The sequence below is a fragment of the Aptenodytes forsteri genome, unplaced genomic scaffold, assembly GCF_000699145.1.
Source record: "Aptenodytes forsteri isolate BGI_AS27 unplaced genomic scaffold, ASM69914v1 Scaffold143, whole genome shotgun sequence".
NCBI lineage: Eukaryota > Metazoa > Chordata > Aves > Sphenisciformes > Spheniscidae > Aptenodytes > Aptenodytes forsteri.
In genome coordinates this window covers 6,608,627-6,614,351 of record NW_008794951.1, presented here as the reverse complement: position 1 = coordinate 6,614,351, position 5,725 = coordinate 6,608,627, and positions in this window count along the sequence as shown.

The following is a 5,725-nucleotide window of genomic DNA, read 5'->3' as shown; positions in this document are numbered from 1 at the left end:
CACTGATGTTTTAGTTGTTGCTAAGTAGTGCTTACACTAGCCAAGGACTTTTCAGCTTCCCATGCTCTACCGACTGAGAAGGCTGGAGGTGCACAAGAAGCTGGGAGGGGGCACAGCCAAACTGGCCAAAGGGACAGATACCTACCATAAATTTTGGATTTATCATCTGGATTCTTCCTACTTAACTGTAGTTTCCAACTGAAGCACCTGAAGTGCTCACCTTAAGCTGTGTGCGCAGAGAGAAGCAGCTGCAGAGGGTGATTTGTACCAGGCAGGGTCTTGAACGCAATCTGGAGAATCACTCCCCCCCATAAAGCTGTAGAGGGAGCTGAGAATGATGAGGCCTCTGATTTAGGTAGGTCAGCTAGATGCCCAAAGCTGGAGGAAGTGCAAGTAGGCTGAAGTCCCATATTGGATTTTATCGCTAATAACCTTTGTCAGAACAATTCAGAGAACTGCTTGATCTCTTCTTTATAATTAATGTTCTTTATGATTAATGATACTTTCCCCAGCCCAGCACTATGCAAATGGACGTTTGTTACTGTCTGCAGAACGTAGATATGTGCAGGGTTTAAATTCCCACAACCACTGCAACTAAGCAAATGTTGCTGTCCTATTTTATATGTGGGGAAATTGCAGTATAGAAAAAAAATAACTAACTTGCCTAAAAGGTACCCTATGGCTCAACAGATTAAGCATTAATGTAGGATTTCATTGAGTATAATTCTGCTCTGGGATTTCTGTTTGTTCGTTTGCTTTGTTTGGCAGATGTTTGAAGTTTTGATGTTCTTCTCAGTTTTGCTAAAAGCAGTTTTTATGTTACCTCTGATTTAGAATGCTTGAGGGTGGCTTTAAAATTCTGGTTGAGTTGGAATAGGAAAATCTTCTGCATATTGGATCAGGTCATTTCAAAACCAGAAAAGCTGCTTTAGTCAATGAACAAGTGCTTATAGCACCTCTTCCATTATCTCTTCCAGCCTGCCTGATTTAACTCATTCAGTGTCCTGAAGTTATTGGGAAAGCCTAAAGAAAGAAGCATTTCACTTGATGTGTCACTACTCCGTTGCCTCTGACTTGTTGGCCATAAGCCTTGAAATATCTTAATCTTCTTAATCTAAGCTAGAACTTAAATTAAACCATCAAAATTTAGTGGGGCAGTTAACACATTTTTCATTCAATTATTTAACTATACCTACATATGGCAACATAATAAAACTGAATAGTATCCTAATTTTGCCAATTTCTGAACCTTATACATTTTTGCAAGAAATTGTTGCAGATCACCATTTTGATTGATTGGCACAGTAAGATTTAACCACTGCCTTCCTGACTTGAAATTATGAAATAAATTGTTCATAATAACACTTTCTAGGTGAGTTTATAAAAGAAAATCTTTAGTTTGAGGATTTATTCAGTCATGTATGCATGCATACTCTTATTTCTGGGTACAGTTACCTGAATAGTTGCATATTGTTCACATTAAAATAATTTGCTTTTTAATTTCTGTGGAACAGAGATTTACAGAATTGAGCCATTGTTTTTTAAAGGTTTTTAATTCTTTAATATTCTGTAACTTTGCAAAGTTGTAATGAACTTTTTTACCTTTGCTCAGTTGCTTTGCATAATTTATTCTGAATTGAGACAGAACGTAGCATCAAATTGTACTAGTTCTGTCCAGTAATGAATAGCTCTTGAGACAGAGATGAGGATTTTCTGAAGCTCTCATTATTGACTTACCTCTGCTTCCATCAAAATCAATGGAGATTTTACAGCTATTTAAAGAAAACAAATCCCAGTCAAAGTTTCATAGTATTTGAGTTAACAATGAACAGAACAACAACATACTGAAATAAAAATAGCCCAAATAATGAGAAATAATTAATCTGAAATGGGAAACTATAGCAATTCTGATATAAATATAGACAAGGAACTTCAATCTATTTACTTTTTCTGATTTATATTACTTATGTATCTACAGAAAATCAGGCTGTTCTTTACCTGCCCTCTGGGCAAAAATTGTGAACTAGATAAGTTATTCTCTCTGCCTCTTTCCAAACTACTTTAATTGGGTAGTTAGATAAAAATCTCCCTTTAGACAGAGAAACTGAATATGTTGCATCTGTATGAGTGAATAGGCACAATGGGAAATAGCCTAAGGATATTGCAGCTGTTTACAGGGATAAAGAATATATAGATTCTTCTCACAGAATTGTGGATTTTTCCTAATGTTGTGTTACCTCCTTGTAATTTTCCTTCTTTCTATTTTCTGTTTTCATAAGAGTCTACTTGACTGAGGACTTTCTCTTCACCTTAAGAAAAAAGAGCAATGTAGCATGAATAATATGCTTAGAGAGGACAAATTAAAATGGAACAATTAGAGTGAATGAGAAATACATGTGTAAAGAGAAAAGACAATAGAAATGCTCCCAGAGAACATATTAAACTGATTTTCTGAAAACATTTATCTGTTGATTCATCTTTGTAGGCCAAGTCACGGTCCTTTAACAGGACTTTTTCAGTTCACTGTCACAGACCACAATTAAGACCCATGGCAGTAATGATAGAGGAAAAGCATGGGCAAGTGGTAATTGCCTAGATAAATCTGCAGTGTTTACCTTTTTTATGTTTACTTTATTTTATTTGTATTTTCATGCCCTGCAGCTAATAAATCTGGAAAGAACAATACTGTTTAGAAAAAGACATTTCTGAAGAAGGGAAATTTACAGTTTTGTAGATGCCACTAGAAAGTTTGGAGAAGAAAATCTGAGCTGTATTTTTCTGGTTTTAGGCACATAAGGATGCCATTAGGTATCTAATGGTTCTAAAAAGCACTTTCAGCTGTCTGCATATCTTCCTGCTGTCTATTGCATGCCTAAAAGTCGCTGCACATTTGGAAACCCAGAACAGGTCCTGTCTTATCAGAAATACTTGATGAAAGGGGATATTTGACAAAGAACAATAACCTGATAGAAAAGTATTAATAGAAAAGGGAGTGGTTAAAGACCAGTATTTTTTCAGTTCATCTTAGAATTATAGAAACAATTGAAAGCAAAATACCATTCCTGTATTTTATCCAATGCAAAATTATACCAAAAAGGATACTTAAAATTAATTTGCCCACCCAGTTATAAAATGTCACCTCATAATGCTGCTTTCATGGGTGCATGTACCCTTGTTGTTTAACAGAACATGTGATTAAAAATAATTCCTGATATTCAAAATTAATTTTCCTTTTCATAGCTTTAATTCAGAACTAACTATAAGCATTTGGCCTTCCAGTTAGCCACTAATTTATTCTCCTTTGTTTCAGCCTGCATAGATCAAGAAATCTTGCCCACAGTCAGAGAGTCTCAGGCACAGACTGATTTATAGAAGCTGTGAATTCTCAGCTTTTCTTCATGTGAAAATGGATCTAAATATTGTCACTGAAATTTTCATGTGCTATAATTTCATAATGTCTGGAATGTTATGGGTTTTTTCGGTATTATGTCTAAGGAAATAAGTAGAATAACAAGACAGAAAATGCCAGCTGAAGTCTGAGAGCTGACTGGTCCTCCTCTGCCTGAGAATCTCACCTGCAGGTATATCTGAGGGAAGCATGGAGACTTAATTTTTCTTAGGTGTAATGATAGGTTATTTTTTTAAAGGCTTTATCTTCTTTTGTAACTACAGTAAAATCTGATTCTAAAAACATGCCTGATTAAAGTTAGAATATTTTTGTCTAGTATTCGTATTCATCATCTTTTTCAGTAAGACAAATTGATTTATTTTGTTCTTCAGTGAAATAGTGTGTTTAGATAGTTGCATGGATTCCCCTCCCCTCCATTATACTTAGTTCATGGGGCAACCAAAATTTTGCTGAAATACAGAAGGTATCAATAATCGTACTAAACTCTCATGATCTTATTAGAGTGAAAGAACAAGTGTCCAAGGAATAACAGTTCAAGTTTCAAGTAGCTGATCAGACCATTGCCCATTTATGTAAACCACTCTTGTCTTAAAAATGTGGTTTTGTCTATGTAGGACTAATACTCTTCAAATCCAACTTATCTGAGGTCTGCATGCGATGTTCTCTGATCACTCAAGAAAGGAACTGTGGTTAATAAATCTTTTATTGCTCACCTGCTTCAGAAAGGCACTAGACTTCATGATGTAAACTGTTTCAAGAAATATAGAAATGCTTAAAAAAAGAAAGGGTTTTTTTCATACTGTAAGACTTCATACCTACTGTTGCAAAAAGAACACTGTTTTATTTATTTTCCCACAGAGAATATTTATATATCATTAGGAGTTCACACTAGTTCTTCCCTCTGGTAAAACTGGATGTCTGATTTCCAAAACTAGCTGAGTACATTAGATTTTTTTTGTTTCTTGGTTGTTTATTTTTAACTGTCAATCTAAATACGGTGTGGTGTTTCCATGAATAGGAACTTTTGATCTTTAACAACTCAGAAAATTGTCAAATGTTCCATTTTTTACTTTGATCCCTCTACTCAGAGATAGCAGCTTTCATAGAATGGATACAGCAGAGGATGATGCCGTCATGGTAATATCATCAAAGAACTGCCAAGCTCTCCCCAGCAGATGGGTGCTGCTTGCTAGGGAAGGGTGCTAGGTACTGGTAACAGTGCAGAGTACACTGGGACTGAGCAGGGAGCCCAGCAATGAGTTCAGCTGGGCACACCAGTCCAAGGCAAGGTGTGGGAGGCAGATGTGAGGAGCTGAAGCAGAGCCAAACTCACTGAGGGGGAGGAGGAAGGAAATGCAATGTGAAGGTGGAGAAGGAGGGAACAGTAGCAGTTGTGGAAAATATATCTGAGCATGGAGGCAAAAGCAGAGGTCTGGAAGTAAGAAATGGGGGCACAAATCTGAGGAAGACAATGAGTGAGTTGGCTTGGGAGTGTGAGGGCAAAAGCAGCAGCAAGTCTCCCAGGGCTGGAAAGGAGGGGGCTAGAGGAGGCAGCAAATCAAGCAGGAGGAGGATGCCAGGAAAGAAACCCAGGCAATAGAAAGTTTGGAAAACACTAATCTCAATGATGTGAGGTATGAATATAGCTACACCCCAAAAGGGTAGATTTGTCAAAGTCTAAAGAAAAGGAAATATTCTTTAATTTTTGAAAACTGATATGTGAATATCATTATTTATATGTTGCATCTGTATGAGTGAATAGGCGACTGGTTGAAGGATAGGAGCACAGGTAGTGTTTTCCTCAATCCCTACAGCGGCAGGGAAGGATACTGAAAGGAGCAGGAAAACACACCTGATCAACACGTGGCTCAGGGGCTGGTGCCATCAGCGGAATTTTGGCTTTTTTGATCATGGGGAGGTTTACATGGCACCGGGCCTGCTGGTGACAGATGGAGTTCAGCTGTCTCACAGAGGGAAAAGGATCATCGCTCATGAATTGGCGGGGCTCATTGAGAGGGCTTTAAACTAGGTTCGAAGGGGGAAGGGGATAAAACCAGGCTCACTAGAGATGAGCCTGGGGGTGGCATGCCAATGCTGGGGGCGAAATCGATAGCCCAGCTGAAGTGCAACTACACCAATGCACGCAGCATGGGCAGCAAACAGGAGGAGCTGGAAACCATTGTGCAGCAGGATAGCTATGACTTAGTCGCTATCACAGAAATATGGTGGGGTGACTCTTACGATTGGAGTGCTGCAATGGATGGCTATAAACTCTTTAGAAGGGACAGGCAAGGAAGGAGAGGCGGTGGGGTGGCC